At 36.2% G+C, this 24,638-nt stretch overlaps 1 protein-coding gene across 8 annotated transcripts in view; it reads right to left on the bottom strand.

Annotated features, from left to right (window-relative positions):
* Window positions 1-24,638, bottom strand: part of SNAP47 (synaptosome associated protein 47) — a 110,228-nt gene that overhangs the window by 49,393 nt on the left and 36,197 nt on the right. Inside the window, exon 1 of one of the 8 annotated variants that reach the window (XM_085012086.1) lies at window positions 20,328-20,606. The exons of the other annotated variants lie outside the window; for them this stretch is intronic. The gene's annotated coding sequence lies outside the window, so the exon portion shown is untranslated. Of the gene's footprint in view, window positions 1-20,327; window positions 20,607-24,638 lie in introns of those variants that run through there. 8 annotated transcript variants of the gene reach the window in all.

Genomic DNA, 24,638 nt, shown 5'->3' with positions numbered 1-24,638 from the left:
ACTTGCCAGCACTTGCAGACAGCAGTCCCAGGACCTCCCATGTCCCAAAACCAACTGCACTAGCACTGGCTGATACCTACCAGCAAGCTGAGACAAGCTTTCAGGAAACCCCAGTGCGACTCAGTTGGCTATTCTGGGACCTAGCCTTGCCCACCAATGTCCAAAAGCCTCTGAATAATGCAAGGCATTGCAGCCAACTGGGCCAGAGACCAGTCCTGCCTGCCAGCATACCCACAGTAGTTCGCCCTGCCACAACAGAAGGACCCACTCAAAAGATAGGAGGCATCCCTAGATCATATTACCCTGGTGATGGGGGTGGTGGTGGGGGGATTATGCTACTGGGCATCATAGGACAGATATCTCCTATATAAACCTACTTCTCTAAGATCAGAAAACATAAACAGCCTACCTAATTCATAGAAATAAACACAGAGAATTAGGCAAAAGGAGATGACAAAGGAGTATGCTCCAAAGGTAGGAAAAGATAAAATCCTAGGAGAGGAACTAAGTGGTGGGGATTAGCAACCTACCCAGTAAAGAGTTTAAGATAACAACTATAAACAAGCTCAACAAGCTCAGTGACTGAAGTGAGAAGTTTAAAAACAATTAGAAAAAATAAAGATGAACCAAACAGCTAAAGATTATAATAGCGAAATTTAAAAATGACATCAGAAGAAATCAACAGGAGTTCGGATAATACATAGGAAGAGATAAGTGATCTGGAAGACACAGTAGTTGAAATCTCCCATGCTGAACAGAAAAAAGAAAGAGAAAATTTAAAAAAGTAAGGACAGTTTGGAGTGTCTGTTGTGGTGTAGCAGAAACGAATCTGACTAGTGACCATGAGGTTGCAGGTTTGATTCCTGGCCTCGCCAGTGGGTTAAGGATCCAGCATTGCTGTGAGCTGTGGTGTATGCTGCAGACGCAGTTCAGATCCTGTGTTGCTGTGGTTGTGGCGTAGGCCGGCAGCTGTAGCTCCAATTAAGACTCCTAGCCTGGGAACCTCCATATGCTGCAGTGTGGCCCTAAAAAGACAAAAGACATATATATATATATCGATACATATATATATATATGTATCGATATATATATATATATATATAGAGAGAGAGAGAGAGACAGTTTAAGACACCTCTAGTGTCTTTCTGAGACTAGAAATCACCTATGAGAAAAAAGCTGCAAAAGACACACACACACGGACAGTTTAAGACACCTCTAGTCTTATACTACAACACTCTGAGACTAGAAATCACATAAAAGAAAAAAACTGCAAAAAACACAAACGCATGGAGGCTAAACAATATTTTACTAAAAACCAACAGATCATGGAAGCAATCAAAGAGGAAATTAAAAAAATACTTGAAGACAAAAGAAAATGAAAACACAACAATATGAAACCTATGGGACATAGCAAAAGCAGTGCTAAGAGGGGAATTTATAGTGATACATGCCTACCTCAGCAAAAAAGAAAAAACTCAACCCTACACCTGAAGAAAGCAGAAAATGAAGAACAAACAAAACCCCAAATTAGAAGCAAAGAAGTCACAGAGATCAGAGCAGAAATTAATGGAATAGAGACTAAAAAACAATAGAAAAGATCAATGAAACAAAGAGCTGTTTCTTTGAAAAGATAAAGTTCATAAACCTTTAGCCAGGCTCAAGGAAAAAAGGAGATAACCCAAATAAATAAAATCAGAAATGAAAAGGGATAAGTTACAACTGAGACCACCGAAATAAAAAGGATCTTAAGAGATTACACCAGTAAGAGGGACAATCTAGGAGAAATAGACAAATTCATAGAAACATAGAATCTTCCAAGACTGAGTCAGGAAGAAATACAAAATATGAACAGACCAATTACAATCATTAATTTATAGTGGGAATTGGAGGGTGGGGGAATTGGATGAAGTTGGTCAAAAAGTACAAATTTCCAATTATAAGGAAAACTCCAAATTTCAAAACTGAGACAAGAAATTGTTTAATAATATGAATAATCTCACAAAGAAATTGAATCTGTAATTTAAAATCTTGCAACAGAGAAAGCTACAGTCCAGGTAGCTTCACTGATGAATTCTGCCAAACATATAAAGAAGAAATATATATATAGTATATATAAATACACACACACGACTGAGTCACCTTGCTAAACAGCAGAAATTGGCACAACACTGTAAATCAACTACACTTTAATAAAAAATACAAAAATTTAAACATTCAAAATAACAAAAATAAAAAGGCAGAGCAGAGAAGACAGATGTTGCACATGACAGCAGACACTCCAGAGTGTAAGGCAAGTTACTAAAATGAAAAAAACCAATAAAAACCACCATTCCCCTATCAAGGAGGGAGATTAGAATACAGAGTTGCAACAATGTATTATTTAAAATGTCAAGTCTTCATTCTCTTGTGGTACAGCAGGTTAAGGATAAACCTTGTCCAGTTAGTTGTCACTGCATCAACTTGGGTTGCTGCTGTAGCTTGGGTTTGATACCCCACCTGTCAACTTTCACATGCCAGAGGCATGGCACAAAAAAAAAAAAGAAAAAAAAATGCAAGTTTTCTAACAAAAAAAGTATGAGATAGTCAAAGAAACAGAAAATTTGACCCTTACAGAGGAGGAAATAGAAAGTTAATAGAATCCATTTCTGAGAGCACTCACATAGTGGATTTATCAGATAAAGATGTCAAAGAAGTAATTATAAATGTTGAGGAATTAAAACCATATTAAAAACAGTAAAGAAGAGTATGGTGACAATGATTCACCACATAGAGACTATCAAAAGAGACAGATTACATAAAAAAATGGAATTTCTAAAATTAGATAGTAGCAGGGAGTTCCCATTGTGGCTCAGTGGTATTGAACCCAACTAATATCCATGAGGACACAGGTTCGATCCCTGGCCTGGCTCAGTGGGTTAAGGATCTGACATTGCCATGAGCTGTGGCACAGGTCACAGACATGACTTGGATACTGCATTGCTATGGCTGTGGCACAGGCTGGCAGGTACAGCTCCAATTTGACCCCTAGCCTGGGAACTTCCATATGCTGCAGGTGTGGCCCCAAGAAGCAAAAAAAAAAAAAAAAAAAAAAAAAAAAAGATAATAACAAAACTCCACTAGAGGGCATAATAGCAGATTTGAAAAACACAAAGCTTATACAGTGTGAAGAGAAACATGAGTAAGATATAATAGCAGATTTGAAATGGTATAAGAAAGAATCAATGAATTGGATGACTCATCAATAGAAATTATATAATCTGAGGATCAGGAATAAAGAAAGAAAAACAAACAGATCCTCAGGGACTTATGGCATACCATTGAACACACCACCAACATACACATAACATGACTGTGAGAAAGAGAGGAGAGAAATAAAGGGACAAAAAATGTTTGAAGAAACAAGAGTCTAAAGTCTTTCCAAGTCTGATGAAAAAACAGTAACTTATATATCCAAAAAGCTAAAGAAATTCCAAGCAGAGTAAACACAAAACGATAACACATCCTGTTTGATCTCAGAAGCTAAGCAGGGTCAGGCTGGTTAGTACTTGGATGGGAGATATACATACTGATACATCCTAGTCAAATGTGGAAGGCCAAAGACAAGAAAATTGTGAAATCAGCAACAGAAACATGATTTACCATGAACAAGGGAACCATAAAATTAACAGTTGACTTCTACTATAAACAATGAGTACCAGAAGGTACTCATGACATAACATAAGATGACATAACCAAAGTTCTGAGAGAAATAAAACTATCAGTGGAGATTTCTACACCAGCAAAACTATCTTTCAAAGAGTAAGGCAAAATGAAAATATTACCAAACACACAGATACTGAGAGAATTCACTGCTAGCATTCTTGCTTCTGCAAAAAGACTAAAGGATGTTCTCTGGGCAGAAAGGAAAGGACACCCAAAGAAGGAAACTGAAATCAATAAAAAGGAACAAAAAGCACAGGTAATGGGATTGTGCAGGTAATTGGAGAATATAAATATTTTAATTTCCCTAACTATTAAAAAGGTAAGTGCATAAAATAATAATTTTAAATTATACTGAGGCTTATAATATATAAAGATATAATTATAAATGACAAATAATGGCACAAAAGGGGGTTTAGAGTGTGAAAATAGATGGCAAGTCCACAGTTAGAAATGGTATGTACTAAGAACAGTATTTGGATTAGAATAAATATTCTATAATATATTTTTCTTTCCTAATCTCTTTAAAACATTAAAGGTGGTATAAAGTAATAATTACAGTACTATATCCTTTGGTTTAAAACATATATAGATGTAATATACATGACAATGGCACAAAGGTGGGGAGAGTAAATTGAAATATAATGGAGTACATTAAATCAGTATTAATATGAAAGAGATCATAAGTTAGGATGTATACTGTAATATCTAAAATGATTAAGAAAATATTTTTTAAATATTAGAAAAGGAATACAAAAATGCAATACCTTTTAAAAATGCACCTTCCAAAATTAAATACCCAGGAATAAACTTGACCAAGGAGGTGAAAGACTTACATGCTGAGAACTATAAAACATTAAATCAAGGAAATTAAAGAGGATTCAAAGAAATGGAAAGATATTCCATGCTCCTAGACTGGAAGAATTAATATCATTAAAATGGCCATACTACACAAAGCAGTCTACAGATTCAATGCAATCCCTATCAAATTACCCATGACACTTTTCATAGAAGTACAACAAACAATCCAAAAATGTATATGGAACCATTAAAGACCTAGAAATGCCAAAGCAATACTGAGGAAAAAAAACAAGCAGGAGGTATAAACTCTCCCAGACTTCAGGCAATATTACAAAGCTACATTAATCAAGACAGTGTGGTACTGGTACCAAAACAGACATACAGACCAATGGACCAGACTAGAGAAACCAGAAATAAACCCAGACACCTATGGTCAATTAATCTTTGAAAAAGGAGGCTAGAATGTAATGTGGGAAAAAGATAGTCTCTTCAGCAGGTGGTGTTGGAAAAACTAGACAGCTGGATGTAAATTAATGAAACTGGAACATGCCCTCACACCATCCACAAAAATAAACTCAAAATGGCTTAAAGATTTAAATGTAAGACAAGACACCATCAAACTCCTAGAAGAGAACATAGCCAAAACTTTCTCTAACATCAACCACACAAGTGTTTTCTTAGGTCAGTCTTCCAAAGGCAACAAAAATAAAAGCAAAAATAAACCAATGGGGCCTAATCAAACTGAACAAGTTTTTGCACAGCAAAAGAAACCATAACAACAACAACAACAACAACAACAACAAAACAACAACCTACAAAATGGGAGAAAATAGTTTCAAATGATGCAACTGATAAGGGCTTAATCTCTAAAATACAAACAGCTTATACAACTCAACAGCAAAAAAACCAACAACCCAACTGAAAAATGGACAAAAGACTGGAATAGACATTTCTCCAAAGAAAATATACAGATGGCCAACAGGTACATGAAAACATGGTAAACATCACTAATTATTAGAGAAATACAAATCAAAACTACAATAAGGTACCACCTCTTACTAGTCAGAATGGCCATCAAGTCAACAAATAACAAAAGCTGGGGAGGGTGTGGAGAAGAGAGTACCCCTCTACAGTGTTGGTGGGCATGTAATTTGGTATAACCACTATGAAAACAGTATGGAGGTACCTTAGAAAACTATACATAGAACTACCATATGACCCAGAAATCCAATTCTTGGGCATATATCTGGACAAAACTTTCCTTGGAAAAGATACATGTACCCATATGTTCACTGCAGCACCATTCACAATTGCCAAGACATGGAAAACAACCTAAATGTCCATCAGCAGATGAATGGACTAAGAATATGCGGTATATATACACAATGGAATACTACTCAGCAATAAAAAATAACAAAATAATGCAACATGGATGGAATTAGAGACTCTCATACTCAGTGAAGTAAGTCAGAAAGAGAAAGCCAAATACCACATGATGTCACTTATATCTGGAATCTAATATACAGTACAAAGGAACCTTTCTACAGAAAAAAAATGCATGGACTTTGAGAACAGAGTTGTGGTTGCTCAGGGGGAGGGAGTGGGATGGACTGGGAGTCTGGGGTTAATAGATACATGCTGTTGCATTTGGAGTGGATAAGAAACAAGATCCTACTGTATAGCACAGGGCACTATATCTACTCACTTGTGATGGAACATTATGGAGGATAATGTGAGAAAAGAATTTGTGTGTGTGTGTGTGTGTGTCACTGGGTCACTTTGCGGTATAGTAGAAAATTGACAGAACACTGTAAACCAAGCATAATGGAAAAAATAAAAATCATTAATAAAAAAGATAATAAGACAGTAAATCAGAGTTTCTCTAATACTTACCTGTAAGGATGGATATGACACTGCATACATGCAGAAGCAAAGACTGTGTAAGCACAAAAAGTAAATAGCCATAAACACACACACACGAAGAAATTTTGTTTAATAATATGATACTTTTTATAGTTACTAGAAAAAATCTAAAGCCCAGAGGGAAGGTGGTAAAGGAGAAACAGGGGAACAAAAAAAGATATATAACATTCATAGCAAATTCAAAGAAGTAAATCCAACCATATCAATAATAAGAACAAATGTAAATGAATAACACTGTCATCAAAAGGCATATTTATCACTCTGGATTTAAAAAAATCAGACTATATGTTGTCTATAAGTGACACATTTTAGGTTCAAAGATACAGATTGAAAATAAAAAAAGATATACCATGCAAATATTGATCATAAGGGAGCCAGAGGGTTATACTATTATTTAACAAAATATTTTAAAATTTTTCCCACAAACACATAAAAAAAAAAAAAATCCCATCTACATGTAGAACAATTCACACAGAAAATCTACTGAACACTAGCAGAAGACCATAAACCTCCAAAAAGGGCAACATACCCTCCATATAACTGGGTAGAATAAAAGGAAAAATAATAGGGAGAGGAGGGAAAAAAGGAATCAGGACAGGACCAGCACTCCTGAGAGAAAGATGTGAAGGAGGAAAGGAACCTGCACCCAGGGAAGCTACCTAAGTGGGAGATCAGCTTAGATGGAGGGGTCTCAAAGTCTCAGAGAAAAGCATAGCAGCTGGACCGAGAAGGGCAAAGCAGAGTGAGAGCCCCACAAACCATGAGTACCACCGCCCCTAAACACCTGAGATGCTTGGGCAGGGGCTAGGCACTGAGACTCAGGCTCTGGAGGTTAGTTTTGGGGAGAGGACTAGGTTTGGCTGTGTGGAGACAGCCTCTGGGGCTAGGGAGCAGTGTGCCATGTGCTGGGAAGCAGAATGCCATAGCCAAGGGAGCCTAGGAGGAGGCCTGGGCCTTCAAGAGAAGCAAGGTGCCATCATTGGGAAGTGCAACAGGAGAAGGGGTGGAATGCCATAGGAATATCTTACTCTGCACATGCACAAGCTCTGAGGCAGCTGGGCGCCTTTGTGCGGGATACAGGGAGCAGGTGCAAACCACCACAGCAATCTCAGATTCCAGAGATGGGCATGGCCCACCACCACTGGGGATCCATGAACACACCTGTAGGATCAGTCACCTCAGGGGTCTGCACAGAGGAGGGCACCACAACTGAGTGCCACACCTAGTTGCTCTCACTCCCCTGGGAACATACAAACCCTACTACTGCCACTGCGAAAAGCTCTAGGTGCTGGCTACACCTGCCTGAGAGTCACTGCCACTTCACAGGGCCCTGTAAACGGGAGCAGGCTGTACCACCTCCCTGCAGGTCCTCACTACTTTCAAGAGCCCAGCAACCAGGCACTGTCTACAGGCCTTGCCCATTGCCTTCATCACTGTGGAAGCACGTGCATGCCATACATCAGCATGGAGGATAGCAGTCTGCACACACTGAGGAAAGAGACAGCAAGCATCCAAACCAAAAGCAGCACTCAAGTCAAAAAAAAAAAACCAAACAAACCATGGTCCCTTAAAAAATATCCAAGGTGGCTCCCACATATAAACAGCCCTTGAAGACTACAACAGTTGTCTTCCTTGAACTAACAGAATTAAATATATATATATATATATATATATATATATATATATATATATATATATATGCAAAATGAAGAAGTTCAAGAACCTTTCCTAGTTAAAAGAACAGAATTCCTCTGAAGGAGCAAAAAATGAAACTGACCTTGCAGTATAACTGACACCGAGTTCAGAGAGGAGGTAATGAAAATACTGAAGGATTAAAAGCAGATATGAACAGTAAGACAGATAACTTTAGAAAGGAACTAGACACTGGAAGGAGGAGCCAAAAAAATTTAGAAAATTCATTTGCAGAGACACAAGGTAAGTTAAACTAGCATTATGAATGAGGCAGAAGAATGAGTAAGTAACTTGGAAGATAGAGTAACGGAAATCACATAATCAGGGCAGCAGACAGAAAACAAAATGAAAAACATGAAAGCAATATAAGAGATCTAAGGAATGATATAAAGTGGGGTAATCTATGCATGATAGGGATTCCAGAGGCGAAGGAAAAGAAAAGGGGATTGAAAATATATTTGAAGAAATTATGGCTGAAAACATTCCAATCTAAAGGAAACAGATGTCAAGATACAGGAAGCACAGAGGACCCCAAATTTGCTGAACCCAAACAGATATACATCCAAGACAGGGAAAGGCTGAAGATGAGGTGAACCCAAACAAATACACATCCAAGACATATTATAATAAAAATGGCAAAGGCTGAAGATGAGGATTCTAAAGGCAGCAAGAGAAAAACAAAGAGTTAACTATAAGAGAACCCTCATAAGGCTATCAGCTGATTGCTCTATAAAACATTACAGGCCAGAAGACATATTCAAAGTTCTAATAGGGAAAAATCTGCAGGCTAGAATAATCTACTCAGCAAGATTATCATTAAAAAAAAAAAAGAGAGAAATAAAGAGTTTCACCAAGAAACAAAAACTAAAAGAATATAGCAATACTAAACGCATTTTAAAAGAAACACTGATAGATCCCCTCTAAATAGGAAAGAAGTAAGAAGATATAGGATAGAGGAAAACACAATAGGAAAGTAATCATTTAAATAAGCCAGTAATACAGATCTAAAAGGAAAAAAAAAAACTATTGTAAAAGGATGATAAACACAAGGACAGCAAAAGGATAAACATGAAGATGTTAAAAAAGGACATCAAAATCATAAAATGTGGGGAAGGAAAGTAAAAAAATCTAGACTATTTTTTTTTTTTTTAAAGAATGTGTTTGAGCCTATATGACTATCAGGCTAAAGCAAGCAGATATAGGAAGGGGTTAACAGACTTGAAAAATAGGGCAACCACAAATCAAAACCAAAGAGTACATTTGCAAAAACTACAAAGAGGATACAAGCATAAAATAAAGGGTAACCATCCAGCCAAAAAAGGAAAGGAACAAAGGAGAAACATAGAATCAACCTGAAAACATGTTTTAAAATGACAGTAATTACATATTTATTGATAATTACCTTAAATATCAATGGACTGAATGCTCCAATCAAAAGACATGGAGTACAGAATGTACTAAAAAAGAAAAGCCTACACTATGTTGCCTAAAAGAGACTCAACTTAGGGCAAAGGACACCTATAAATTGAAAGTGAGGGGATGGAAAAAGATATTTCATGCAAATGGAACAGTCAAGAAAGTGGAAACTGCAATACTCATATCAGACAAAATAGACTTTAAAAGAAAGCAAGACAAAGAAGGATACTATTTAATGATAAAAGGATCAATTCAAGGAGAAAATATTGCACTCATCAATATATATGACCTGAATATAAGAGCACCCAGATACATACATCAAATAGTAACAGACAAAAGGAGAAATTGATGGAATACAATAATAGTAGGAGACTAACACTCCACTCACATCAATGGACAGATCCTCTAGACTAAAAATCAATAAGGAAACAGAGATCCTAAATGACAGTAGAAAAGTTAGACTTAATTGACATTTTCAGGACATTATATCCAAAAAAATCAGAATACACATTCTTTTCAAGTAAACATTGAGCATTCTCACTGATTAACCACATACTGGGGCACAAAACTAACCTCAACAAATTTAAGAGTATAGAAATTACTTCAAGCATCCTCTCTGACCACAATGACATGAAACTAGAAATCAAGCACAGGAAAAGAAATGAGGAAAAACTGACTACATGGAGACTAAACAACATGCTACTAAAAAAACCAATGGGTCAATGAGCATATCAAAAGGTAAATTAAAAAATACCTCAAGACAAGTGATAATGAAAACACAACCATTTAAAATCTATGGGATGCTACAACAGCAGTTCTTAGAGGGAAGTTCACGGCAATACAGGCCTTCCTCAAAAAAGAAGAAAAACCTCTAATCAACAACTTAACCTACCACATAAAAGAAACAGAAAAAGAACAAACAAAACCTCAAGTCAGCAGAAGGAAGGAAATCATAAAGATCAGAGAGAAAACAAATAAAATAGAGATTCAAAAAACAAGTGAAAAAAAAAATCAATGAAACCAAGAACCGGTTCTTTGAAAAGGTAAACAAAATTGACAAACTTCTTGCCAGACTCACCAAAAAGAGGAGAGAAAAAAGTCAAATAAAATAAGAAATGAAGAAGGAGAACTCTCAACGGATGCTGCAGAAATACAAAAAAACATAAGAGAATACTAGGAACAATTACATGGCAACAAATTTGACAACCTAGAAGAAATGAATGACTTTCAAGAGACTTACAGGCTGCAAAAACTAAATCAAGAAGAAATAGATCAACTGAACAGACTGATCAATAGAAATGAAATTAAATATGTAATAAAATCACTCCCTGCAAACAAAAGTCCAGGACCAGATGGCTTTACAGGTGAATTCTACCAAACATACAAAGAACTTTTAAAACTCTTAAAACTTTTCCAAAAGGGCGAAGAAGATGGAATACTCCCGAAGACATTCTATGAAGCCACCGTCATCCTAATACCAAAACCAGATGAAGATCCTACCAAAAAAGACAATTATAGGCCGTATCTTTGATGAACATAGATGTGAAAACTCTCAACAAAATTCTAGACACCTGAATCCAAAACCCATAAAAAAGATACAACACAATCAAGCGTGATTCATAACAAGTTCACAAGGATGGTTCGACATATGCAAATCGATCAACATCACACACCACATTAACAAAAGAAAGGTCAAAAACCACATGATAATCTCAACAGATGCAGAAAAAGCATTTGACAGAGCTCAAAATTCATTCATAATAAAAACTCTTACCAAAATCGGTATAGAAGGAACATCCCTTAACATAATAAAAGAAATTTATGACAAGCCCACAGCCAATATACTGCTAAAATTTGGAGCAAGTCAAGGATGCCTACTCTGACCACTTTTATTCAACCTAATATTGTAAATCCTAGCCACAGCAATCACACAAGCAAAAGAAATAAAAGGTATCCAAATTGGAAGAGAAGTACAACTGTCACAATACACAGATGATATGATACTATATAAAGAAAATCTAAGGACTCCACACAAAAACTCCTTGAACTAACCAACAAATTCAACAAAGTAACAGAATACAAGATTAATGTTCAGAAATTGGTTGCATTTCTACACACTAACAGTGAAATATTAGAAAAGGAATGTAAAAACACAATGACTTTTAAAATCGCCCACCCCCAAAATTAACCCCTAGGAATAGGCCTGACCAGGGAGTAAAAGACTTACATGCTGAGAACTATAAAATCTCATCAAGAAAATTCAAGAAAATTCAAAGAAATGGAAAGAAATTCTGTGCTTCTGGATTGGAAGAATTAATATCATTAAAATGGCCATACTACCCAAAGCAATCTACAGATTTAATGCAATCCCTATCAAATTACATATGACAGTTTTCACAGAACTAGAATAAATCCAAAAATTTATATAGAACTATAAAGGACCTAAAATGCCAAAGCAATCCGGAGTAATAAAATCCAAGCAGGAGACATAATTTTCCCAGACTTCAGGCAATACTACAAAGCTACAGTAATCAAGACAGTGTGGTACTGTTACATAAACAGACATATAGACCAATGGAACAGAATAGAAAGCCCAGAAATAAACTCAGACAACTATGGTGAATTAATCTTCGACAAAGGAGGCACAAATATAAAATGGGAAACCATCTCTTCAGCAAGTGGTGCTGGAAAAACTGGACAGCTGCATGTAAATCAATGAAACTAGAAGATCTCTCACATCGCACACAAAAATAAAGTAGAAATGGCTTAAAAACCTAAACATAACACAATATATTGTAAAACTCCTAGAAGAGAACATGGGCAAAACATTCTGACATCAACTATACAAATGTTTTCTTAGGTCAGTCTCCCAAGGCAATAGAAAATAAAAACAAAAATAAACCAATGGGATCTAATCAAACTTACCAGCTTTTGCACAGCAAAGGAAACCATTAAAAAACCCAAAAAGTCAACCTACAGATGGGAGAAAATATCTGCAAACGATGCAACCATCAAGGGCTTAATCTACAAAATATACAAACAACTCATACAACTCAACACCAAAACAAAAAACAAAAAACAAAAAACAAAAAGCCAAATTGAAAAATGGGAAGAAAATCTAAACAGACATTTCTCCAAAGACATACGGATGTCCATCAGGTATGCAAAAAATGCGCAACCTCAGTAATTACTAGAAAAATGTAAATCAAAACTACACTGAGGTACCACCTCACACCAGTCACAATGGCTATCATTAATACCACAAATAACAAATGCTAGATAGGGTGTGGAGAAAAGGGAACCCTCCTACACTGTTGGTGGGAATGTAAATTGGTACAAGGGCTATGGAAAACAGTATGGAGGTACCTCAGAAAACTATAGAACTACCAAATATGATCCAGCAATCCCCTCCTAGGCTTATAGCTGGACGAAATTTAATTCAAAAAGATACTTGCACCGGTATGTTCACTGCAACACTATTCACAACAGCCAAGACAGGGAAACAACCCAAATGTCCATTGGCAGATGAGTGGATTAAGCAGATGTGGTACATATACATAATTAAATAGTACTCAGACATAAAAAGAAGAAAATAACGCCATTTTTGGCAACATGGATGGAACTAGAAATTCTCATACTAAGTGAAGTCACAAAGAGAAAAATACCACATGATATCACTTATATCTGGAATCTAACATATGGCACAAATGAATATATCTACAGAAAAGAAACAAACTCATGGACATGGACAACAAACTTGTGGTTGCCAAGTTGGTAGGAGAGCAAGTGGGTTGGACTGGGAGTTTGGGGTTAGTAGATACAATGCACTGCATTTAGAGGGGATAACCAATGAGATTCTGTTGTACAGCACAGGGAACCATCTCCGATCACTTGTGATGGAAAATTATGGAGGATAAAGTGAGGAAAAGAAAGTGTGTGTGTGTGTGTGTGTGTGTGTGTATACATATATATATGTATGTATAACTGGGTCACTTGACTGTACAGTAGAAGTTGACAAAACATTGTAAATCAACTATAATGAAAATTGTTTTAAAATGACAAAAGGGTCAATTCATTAGGAAGAAATAATAATTATGAACATCTAAACACCTAAAAACAGAGATGCAAAATACATGATGAAAAAATTGACAGATTTGAAGAATAGACAGTTCAACAATAACTGGAGACTTCAAGGCCTTACTCTCAAAATAGACCCCCCCCCAAAAAAAACCTAGAAAACCACCATCTAAGATGCAGAACAGTTGAACATTATTCGCCAATTCCATCTAACTGCTATCTAAATATGACTTCCTCTGAAAACACTGGAATGAATATTTTTCTCAAGTATAGATGGAACATTCTCCAACATAGATGCTATGCTAGACCAGGGATCAGAAAACTTTTTATGCAAAGGGACAAACAGTAAACTTTTTAGGCTTTGAGGACCAACTATCTCTACTGCAAATATCTAGCTCCTATTAGAGCATGAAAACAACCACAAATGTATGAGCACGGCTATGTCCCAATAAAAATTCATAAGTAAAAACAGGAGGTGGGATGAATTTATAGCCCATAGGCCATCATTTGCCAGCTCCTTGCTAAGTCATTAAACACGTCTCAATAAATTAAAAATATTTAAATAATGCAAAATACTTTTGTTCCCTAACAATGATGCAATGCAATAGATACCAACAGAAGGGAATGTCAGAAGAACACAAATATTTAGAAATTAAACAATCTATTTTCAAACAACCAATGGGTTAAAGAAGGAATCTCGAGGACAATAAGTAAAGGGTCTGAGCTATATAAACATTAAAATACTGGATACTAAAATTTATAGGATGTGGCTAAAGCAATAATTATAAGGAATTTTTAACTATAAATACCTGTATTACAAAAGTAGATTTGAAATAAAAAAACATAAATTTCCACATAAAGACAAAAGAAAATAGAAGAGCAAACTAAAGAAGGAAATCAATGAAACAGAAAAGAGCAATGTAAAAGTCACAAAGACCAAAATTATTTCAAAATATCAACAAAACTGATAAACTTAAAAGTTGGACTAACCGAGAAAACAGAACACACACATTACTAGAATTGGGAACGAAAGCAGAATATATGCTCACCTTATAAATTAAAAGCATTATCAGGAAACAACAAGGAGCTTTTATGCTACAATATAATTAGAAAATTTAGATAAAATGAAAAAAGACCTAGAAGAACACAAAATACTAAAATGACTCAAGAACCAGAAAAAAACTTGAACCTCAATAAAACAAACAATCAAGAAACAGATGCCAAAAACAAGATGAAATTGATAGAAAATGTTGACAAAGATTTTAAAAGAGCCATCAAGCTATGATGCCTTAACAAGAAATTATGAACATGCTGGAAACAAATGAAAAAAAACAAGAAGTTGTCACAAAGAAATTGAAGTAACAAGAAAGTAGTACTAAATGGGACTTACAGAATTGAGAAATACAATAAACTGATACAAAAAGTCTGACATGGTAAAATGAAAGGTATAATGAAGGTAAAATGAAGTATAGTATGACAGATAAAAGAATCACTGAAATTAGAGATTAAAGAATAGAAATTACACAATCTGGATAACAGAAAATACCAAGGGGAAAAAAAAAGTAGAGCCTATCTGAGTAAGATATAACATTTATATCATTGGCATTCCAGAAGAAAAAAAGAACATGGGCCTGAAAATTTTTCAAAGAAGTAATAGCTGACAATTTCCCAAATTAGGCAAAAATACATAAAATCTTAGATTCAAAAAAATGGACCCAAATAGGATAAAACCAAAGGAATTAACATAAAGATACATTAAAAAGGCAAACAAAACCCCTTGACAGCAGCAAGAGAGACAGGAGACTTTACTATAGAGGAAAAACAATTCAAATAACAGTGGACTTTTTATCAGAAACTATGGAGGTATAAGGAAGTCCTATAATCTTTTTCCAGTGCTGAAAAAAAATGTTCTTTCAAATTCTGTATCTAGGAGTTCCTTCTGTATCTCAGTGGGTTAAGAACCTGACTAATAGACATGAGGATATATATGGGTTTGATCCCCAGCCTCGCTCAGTGGGTTAAGTATCTGGTGTTGCCAAAAGATACAGTGTAGATTATAGATGAGGCTCAGATCTGGTTTGGGCCAGCAGTTATGGCTCTGATTTGATGTCTAGCCTGGGAACTTCCACAGATGCAGCCCTTAAAAAAACAAAACAAGACAAAATTCTATGTCCAATAAAACTATCCTTCAGGAATGAAAAGAAATTCCTCATTGGAAGGGAAATTACAGAGAATTTGTTGCAAGCAGGTCTGCCCCTAAAACAATGGCTCAGTGGAGTTCCTGTTGTGGTTTGGTGTGTTAAAAATACAGCTAAAACTTGTAAGGATGCAGGTTTGATCCTGGCTTCACTCAGTGGGTTAAGGATCTGGGGTTGCCACAAGCTGCGGTGTAGATCGCAGATGTGGCTCAGATCTGGCGTTGCTGTGGCTGTGGTGCAGGCCTGCCGCTGCAGTTCCAATTTAACCCCTAGCCTGAGAATTTCTATACGCTGCACGTGCAGCCTTAAAAAGAAAAATGGCTCAAAGAAGTTCTTGAATCAGAAAGCAACTGATAAAGCAAGAATCCTGGAACATCAGGGAAAAGAGCAGGAACATGGAAAAGTAAAAATAAAGGGAAATAAAATAGGCTTGCCCTTGTCTTTTGAGCTTGCTAAAATATGTGTGACGCTTGAAATAAAAAGTGTAACATTGAAGTTCTCAAAGTATGTATGAAATTAAGATGACTGTTATCTTAACATATATTTAAATGAATCAGGTAGGGTAAAGAGACATAAGGATAGGTAAGGTTTCTACACACCATTCAAACTGGTAAAATGTGAAAAATAGGTTTTTACAATATAATACCTAGAGTGACTAATGAACAATCTATATAAGGAGTTACACTCAAAACACATAGTCATAATTGGATTCTAAAATAATATTCAAGTAACCCATATGAACAACAGAGGGAATAAAGAACGCAAAAAATAAAGTAGGAGGCTTAAGTAATTTTATATCACACTTACATTGTTAAGATGGCAAAACTCCCCTCAAATGATTTACAGATTCAACCAAATTTCTATCAAAATCTCAAATGGCTTTTGTGCAGAAATTAGCTAGTTCATCCTAAAATTCCTATGAAAATGCAAGGGACTCAAAATAGTCAAAACAATCTTGAAAAAGAGATAAAAATTGATGGACTCCTACTATTTAATTGCAAAACTTACTACAAAGGGTAATTAATAAAGATGGTGTGGTACTGGCTAACAGTCATATATATGAATAAACAACACTGAATTTGTGGTTCAAAAACAAACCTTGACTTTACAGGCAATTGATTTTAAACAAGGGTGAGAAGACAATTCAATAGTGAAACAAGTCTTTTCAACAAATGTTACTGATACAACTGGCTACACATGCAAAAAAAAAAAAGAAGTTGGACCCATTCCTTACACAATTTGCATAAACAAACTCAAAATGAATCAAAATCTAAATATAAGAGCTAAAACTAAAAAATGCTTAGAAGAGAACATCTTTTCAACCTTCCATTTGGCATTGGATTCTTAGATCTGACATAAAAATGGAAGTGAAATGAAAAACAGATACATTAGACATCATCAACAATAAAATCATTCACACTCAAGAACACAATCAGAAAACGAAATGACAATCCACAGAATGTGAGGAAATATCTGCAAATCATATATCTGATAAAGGGACTTGTATCCAGAATATATAAAAAACTCTTGCAAATCTGTAACAGCAATAATAATCAGGAGTTTCCATTTTGGCTCAGCAGACTATGAACCTGACTAGTATCCATGAAGATGTGGGTTTGATCCCAGGGCTCACTCAGTGGGCTAAGGATCCAGAGATGTCACAAGCTGTAGTATAAGTTACAAATGTGGCTCAGATCTGGCATTGCTGTGGCATAGGCCAGGACCTGCAGCCTAGCCTGGGAACTTCCACATGCTATGGGTGCAGCTCTTAAAATAATAATAATAATAATAATAATAATAATAATAATAGAAAAACAATGACCAACGGATTTGAAAACAAAGTAAATGTATGAACAAAGAGCACATAAAAAGATGCTGTCATTAGCAGATGAAAATTAATACCACAATGAGATACCACTTCACATACACAAAGATGACTATAATAAAAAAAAAAGAGGCAATAATAAGTATTGGTGAGGATGTGGAGAAAATGGAACCCATATACACTATTGGCAGTTATGTAAAATGGTACAGCTATTTTGGAAAACAATTTGTTTCTAAAAATGATGGACAGAGAACCAGAAATCTCTCTCTCAAGGGAAATGAAAATATATGTCCAGAGGATTCAGAGACAAGATGGATAAATACAAAAAACTCAAGCACACCTCCACTCATGAAAACACCAAAATTACAACTAACTGCTAAACAACAATCAACAAAATAGATGGTAACTACCCAAAAAGAGATCCTACACCCAAGGACAAAGAAAAAACCACATCAGATTGTATGAGGGTGCTTTCACAATATAAGCAATCCCATAGCCACCACGTGGTGACCCACATACTGAAAAACAACTATATCACAGAGCACTGAGAGTTCCAAACCCCACATAGCTCCCCCAGTCTGGGGAACTGGCATTAAGAGGAGCCTCCAGAGGATTTGGCATTGGAAGCCAGCAAGGCATGTATGCAGGAGCTCCACAGGACTGGGGGAAACAGAGATTCTACTCTTGGACGGTGCACACAGGCTTTCATGTGCACTGGGTGCCAAGACACAGCCTGGACTCCATAACAATCTGAGTCAGACCTACCTGCAGGTCTTAGAGGGTCTTCTGGGAGAGGAGGTGGAGACTGTGGCTCTCTGGAGACAGGACACTGGAGGTAGAGGTCCCCATAATAATCATTGGTATGAGCTCCCCAGGAGGCTGCCGTTTTGGAAAAACATGACCCCCAACCCATCATGGCTGAAAAGTCCCAGGCCAAACAACAAACGAGGTGGGAACAAAGCCCCACACATCTGCAAACAGGCTTTTAAAGGTCTTCCTAGTCACAAAGCTGCCACTAATCACACCCAAAGACAAAGCCTCACCCACTAGAGGAACAAGACTCAGCTCCACCTACCAGTGGAAAAGCACCAGTCCATCCTATCAGGAAGCCTGCCACAAGCCCCCATATCAACTTCACCCACAAGGGGGTAGACACTAGAAGCAAGAGAGGCCATAACCCTGTAGTCTGTAAAAAGAAGATCACACAAAAAGCTACATAAAATGAAAAGGCAGAGATATATGAGCCAGATGATGGGACATGTTAAAGCTCCACAAAAACAGCTAAGGGAACCGGAAATAAGCGAAATCCATGAAAAAGACATTGGAGTAATGATAGTAAGATGATCTTGGAAAAAAATTTCAGGCAAATACCAATAAATTATAAGAAACATTTGGAGTTCCTATTGTGGCTAAGGTTAAGTGTCTGTGAGGATGTGGATTCGGTCCATGACCTTGCTCAGTGGGTTAAGGATCTGGTGTTTCTGCAAGCTGGAATTCTGATTGGACCCTAGCCTAAGAACTTCCATATGCCACAGTGCAGCTGTAAAAAGAAAAAAAAAAGAAACATTTAACAGAGACATAGAAGATTAAAAGATTAAACAAGCAGAAATGAAAAATACAATGACCACAATAAAAATTTCATTAGAAGGAACCAATAGCAGAATACAAGAGGCAGAAGAATTAACAAGTGAGTTGGAAGACACACCAGTGGAAATCCCTGACCTGGAACAGAATAAAGAATAAAGAATGAAAAGAAATGAGGGTAGTCTAAGAGAACTCTGGGACAACTTTAAATTCACAAACATTCGCATTATAGTGGTTCCAGAAGGAGAAGAGAGAAAAGGACAGAGAAAGAAGATAAAAAATTCCCTAACATGGGAAAAGAATGATTCACTTAAATACAGGAAGCACAATGAATACCTTATATAATAAACTCAAGAATGAATACTCTGAGAAACATATTAATCGAACCAGCAAAAATTAAAGACAAAGATAAAATGTTGAAAGTAGCTATAGAAAAGCAAAAAATAACATACAAGGGAACCCCAATAAAGTTATCAGCTGATTTTTTTAGCAGAAACTCTGCAGGCCAGAAGGGAGTGGCATGATACACTGAAAGTGATGAAAGGAATAAAACCTACAACCAAGAATACTCTACTGACTAAGCAAAGCTCTCATTCACATTTGAAGGGGAAATCAAAAGTTTTACAGACAAGCAAAGGCTAGGAGAATTCAGCATCACCAAACCACCTTTAAAACAAATACTAAAGTAACTTACCTAGGCAGAAAAGGACACAAACACAAACAAAAAATTACAAATGATATGGCACACTGGTAAAGGCAAACATATGGCAAAGGTAGGAAATCATGCACACAGAAATATGATACCAAAACCAGCAAAGGTGATAAAAGGAGGGTACAAATGCAGGATATTGGACATGGATTTGCAATTAAAAGAACAGCAGTTTAAAATAATCTTATATACATGTAGACTCCTATATCAAAATCTCATGGTAATCATAAACCAAAAATCTACAATAGATAAACACAAAACAAAAAAAGTAATCCAAACATAGAACTAAAGACCGTCATCAAAACACAAGAGAGAAGAACAGAGAAGGAAGAAAAAAGACCCACAAAAGCAAATCTAAAACAATGAACAAAATGGCAATAAGAGCATATCTATCAGTAATTACCTTAAATGAAAATGAAATAAATGAAATAAATGCACCAATCAAAATACATCGACTGGGATTTCCCATTGTGGCACGGCAGAAACGAATCCAACTATTATCCATGAGGGCATGGGTTCAATCCCTGGCCTCACTCAGTGGGTTAAGGATATGGCACTCTTGTGATCTGTGGATGGCAGACACGGCTTGGATCCCATGTTGCTGGGGCTGTGGTGTAGGCTGGCAGCTATAGCTCGAATTCAACCCATAGCCTGGAAAGTACTATAGGCTGCAGGTGTGGCCCTAAAAAGGAAAAAAAAAAATTGACTGGCTTAATGGATACAAAAACAAGACTCAGAGATATGCTGCTATAAAAGATACGCCAGTTCTAGGGACATACACAAACTGAGAGAATGGTAGAAGATATGCTATGCAAACAGAAATCAAAAGAAAGCTGGAGTAGCAATACTCATATCAGATAAAATAGGCTTTAAAGTAAAGATGTTACAAGAGATAAAGAAGGACTCTACACTATGATCAAAGGATCAATCCAAGAAGATATAGCAAATGTAACTATATATGCACCCAACATAGGAGCACCTCAATATATAAGGCAACCACTAACAGCTATAAAAGAAGTCAACAATAACGCAAAAATAGTGGGGGACTTCAACACCCCCTTACAGCAATGGCCAGATCATCCAGACAGAAAATCAACAAAGAAACACAGGCCTTAAATGATGCATTAGACCAGGTAGACTTAATAGATATTTATAGAATATGTCATACAAAAGCAGCAGAGTACACACTCTTCTCAAGCTCACACAGAACATTCTCTAGGACAGATCACATTCTGGGTCATAAATCAAGCCTTGGTAAATTTAAGAAAACTGAAGTGATATCAAGCAAAATGATGTAAGACCAGAAATCATAACAAAGAAAAAAAAAACTTCAAAACACACAAACACGTGGAAACTGAACAATGATTTGAAACAACCAATGGATCAAAAAGGGACAAATGACAAGGAAGACAAAACAATCCGAAACCTATGAGATAAAGTAAAGGCAGTTAGTTCTATGAGGGGAGTTTATAGCAATACAAGCCTACCTCAGGAAATCAAAAAAAATCTCAAATAAACAACCTAACCTTACACTTAAGAGCAACTGAAGAAAGAGCAACCAAAACCCAAAGGTAGTAAGTAGAAGGAAAGAAGTCATAAAGATCAGAGCAGAAACAAATGAAATAGAAATGAAGAAAACAATAGAAAAGACCAATGAAACCAAAACTTGGTTCTTTGAAAAGATCAACAAGATTGATACACCCTTAGCCAAATTCATCAAGAGAGAGCTCAAATCAATAGAATTAGAAATGAAAAAGAAGTTACAACAGTCATCACAAATACAAAGGATCATAACAGACTACTACAACTACATGCCAATAAACTGGACAAACTAAAGAAATGGACAAACCCTTAGAAAGATACAACCTTACAAGAATGAAACAGGAGAAATAGAAAAGATGAACAGACCGATAACAAGCGCTGAAATTGAAACCGTGATTTTGAACCTTCCAACAACAAAAAAAGTCGAGGACCAGATGGCTTCACTGGGGAATTCTATCAAACATTTTTTTGGTAAAATTTTTAAAATATAGTTAATTTACAATGTTCCTTTAATTTCTGCTATACAGCAAAGTGACCCAGACATATATATAGTCTTTCTTTCTCATACTGTCTTCCATCATGTTCTAACCCAAGAGTGTATACACAGTTCCCTGTGATGTACAGCAGGACACCATTACTTGTCCATTCTAAACGTAATAGTTTGCATCTACCAACTCCAAATTCCCTGTCCATCACCCTCCTCCTGGCAAACATAAGTCTAGTCTCCATGTCCATGATCTGTTTATATTTTGTATATAAGATTGTCTGTGTCATATCTTAGATTCTACATAAAAGTGATATCATTGTGGTATCTTTCTCTTTCTTACTTACTTCACTTAGTATTAGAATCTCTAGTTCCATCAGTGTTGCTGCAAATCACATCATTTTTCCCTTTTTATGGCTGAGCAGTATTCCATTTTATGTATGTACCACATCTTTGTAATCCATTCATCTATTGATGGTCATTTGGGTTGTTTCCATGTCTTGGCTATTGTGAACAGTGCTGCAATGAACATACAGGTGCATGTAGTTTTTTTTTTTTTTTTTTTAATTGTTTTTTTTGTCTTTTTAATGCCACATCTGTGGCGTATGGAGGATTCCAGACTAGGGTCTAATCGGAGCTGTAGCCACCAGCCTATGCCATAGCCACAGAAACACCAGATCTGAGCCTCATCTGCGACCTACACCACAGCTCACAGCAACACCAGATCCTTAACCCACTGAGCGAGGTCAGGGATTGAACCCAAAACCTCATGGTTACTAGGCGGATTTGTTTCCACTGTGCCACAATGGGAACTCCAGCATGCAACTTTTGAATAATGGTATTGTACGGATACATGCCAAGGAGTGGGATTGCTGGATCATACTGTAGTTCCATATTTAGTTTTCTGAGAAAGCTCCATACTGTTTCCTACACTGGCTGTACCAAATTACATTCCCAACAGTGAAGGAAGTTTGCCTTTTCTCCACATTCTCTCCAATATTTGTTATTTGTTGACATGTTAATGGTGGCCATTCTGACTGGTGTGAGGAGGCACCTCATTGAAAATTTGATTTGCATTTCCCTATTAATTAGTGATGTTAAGGATTTTTTCATGTGCATGCTGCCCAGTGGTTTTCATTGGAAAAATGTCTATTTAGGTCTTCTGCCCATTTTTGATTGCATAAATTGGTTTTCTGTTGTTGAGTTGTACGTACATTATGGAAATTAGGCCCTTGTTAATTGCATAGTTTGCAAAGATTTTCTCCCATTTTTTTGGGTTGCCTTTTCATTTTTTAAATGGTTTCCTTTGTTATGAAAAAGCTTTTGAGTTTAATTAGGTCCCATTGGTTTATCTGTCTTTATTGTCATTATACTAGGAGGTGGATCAAACGATATTGCTATGAGTTATGTCAAAGAGTGTTCTGCTTATGTTTACCTCTAGGAGTTTTAAAGTATCTGCACTTATATTTAGGTCTTTGATCCATTTTGAGTTTATTTTTGTGTATGGTGTTAGAGAATGTTCTAATTTCATTCTTTTACACGTAGCTGTCCAGTTTTCCAAGCACCACCTATTGAAAAGACTATCTTTCCTCCACTGTATGTTCCCTCCTCCTTTGTTATAGATTAGTTGACCATAGGTGCTTGTGTTTCTTTCTGGGCTTTCTGTCCCATTCCATTGATCAATATGTCTCTTTTTGTGCTAGTACCACACTGTTTTGATTACTGCAACTTTGTAGTATAGTCTGAAGTCAGGGTGCCAAATTCCTCCAGTTCTGTTTTTTTTTTTTTTTTCCTTTACAACATTGCTTTGGCTATTCAAGGTCTGTTGTCCTTCCACACAAATTTTAAAATATTTTGTTCTACTTCTGTGAAGAATGCCATTTGGTAATTTGATAGAAATTGCACTGAATCTGTAGATTGCCTTGGGTAGTATAGTCATTTTGACAATGTTGATTCTTCCAAACCAAGAGGATGGTATATCTTTCCATCTGTTCATATCATCTTTAATTTCTTTCATCAGTGTCTTAGAGTTTTCAGAGTACAGGTGTGTTTTGTCTCTTTAGGTAGGTTTATTCCTAGGTATTTTATTGTTTGTGATATGATGGTAAATGGAATGGTTTCCCTAATTTCTTTTTCTGATCTTTCATTGCTAGTATATAGAAATGCAGTAGATTTCTGTGCATTAATCTTGTATCCTGCAACTTTATCAAATTCATTGATGAGCCCTAATAGTTTTATGGTAGCATCTTTAGGATTTTATATGTATGATGCCATGTCATCTGCAAACAGTGACAGTGTTATTTCCTCTTTTCCAATTTTTCTTTTGTGATTGCTGTGGCTAGTCCCTCCAAACCTATGTTGAAAGTGGACATCCTTATCTTGTTTTTGATCTTAGCAGAAATGCTTTCAGTTTTTCACCACTGAGAATGAATTTAGCTGTGGGTTTGTCATATATGGCTTTTATTATGTTGAGGCAGTTCCCCTCTATGCCCATTCAGGAGACTGTTTATCAGGAATGGGTGTTGAACTTTGTCAAAAGCTTTTTCTGCATCTATTGATAATAATATGGCCTTTATTTTTCACTTTGTTCATATGGTGTATCACACCAATTGATTTGCATATATATTGAATTCTTGCATCACTGGGATAAATCCTACTTGATTTTCGTGTGTGATCCTTTTAATGTAT

This window comes from Sus scrofa, chromosome 2 (assembly GCF_054392235.1).
Source record: "Sus scrofa isolate SSC_HxYL_T2T_F1_AM1 chromosome 2, Sscrofa_HxYL_maternal_Yorkshire_Landrace_v2.0, whole genome shotgun sequence".
In the NCBI taxonomy this organism is placed as follows: Eukaryota; Metazoa; Chordata; class Mammalia; order Artiodactyla; family Suidae; genus Sus; species Sus scrofa.
This window is presented reverse-complemented; position numbering and strand designations above follow the sequence as displayed.